This window comes from Lynx rufus, unplaced genomic scaffold (genome assembly GCF_022079265.1).
Source record: "Lynx rufus isolate CCGP_SWC_20201006 ecotype Redwood Valley unplaced genomic scaffold, mLynRuf1.p SCAF_2, whole genome shotgun sequence".
Classification (NCBI taxonomy): domain Eukaryota; kingdom Metazoa; phylum Chordata; class Mammalia; order Carnivora; family Felidae; genus Lynx; species Lynx rufus.
Genome location: NW_025814834.1, coordinates 214,085,202 through 214,086,091, shown reverse-complemented (window position 1 = coordinate 214,086,091; position 890 = coordinate 214,085,202).

Sequence of the window (890 nt, the reverse complement as noted above, 5' to 3'; positions counted from 1 at the left end):
CTTCTGGCATTGTCTCTATTGTATTCACGAGAGTGTATTTTTACTGAGTGGGGTCATATTGTATGCCCGCTGACATTGATACAGTATTTCCCTTGCTGAAGCAGTCTTAGGGTATTGATTTCTCTTTTCCCCAGGACCTATGCATGGCCTACTCTGTTCATTAACATCCAAGACATGCCTCTTCCAGCCACCCTTTGCCCCTCCAGGGTTTGGAGGGGGGCCTGCCGCACCCAGAGCTGCACCCAACCACCCACGCCTCTGGAGCTTACTCTGCGGGAAAGAGGCTCCCGATCTGTCTGAGGGCTTCTTCCTAGGAAGGGAGGATGCCTTTCTTTCCCCAGACTTGGATGCCCCTGGCTGACATCTGTGCCAGGAGCCCTTGGAGGTCCTAAACTAACTCCCACTAAACTAACTAAACTAACTCTCTTCCTTCCTTCCTTCCTTCCTTCCTTCCTTCCTTCCTTCCTTCCTTTTCTTTCATTCACTCACTTAACACGGCGACTTCAGAGCAAGACCTTTCTTGGTTTAGAGGTTCTGTTTGCCGCCCAGGGACTTAAAGGCGGATTAAGTGATTTCCTTTTTTGGTGAATGGTGATGCACTTTCTGCATTTCCAGCAGCCGGGGGTGGGGTCTCTCCAGGGGTGCGGAGGGCCCTGACCGCCCCGAACACCCCCGTATCCCCCGCTCCCTGCGGTAGAGAAGCCCCAGAGAAGAACGGGAGGCGGGCGAGCGGGCGGAAGGACCCGGGAGCCGCCCCAGCTCCGCGAGGCCCCAGTTCGGGCGAGTCTGCGGGAAAAGCCTTCCCCCCGGGCGGGCGGTGGGGAGGGAGGAGAGGGCGGTGCGACACCGCCCCCGGGGCGGGCCCCGTGCGTGGCAGCCGGACCGCGGGC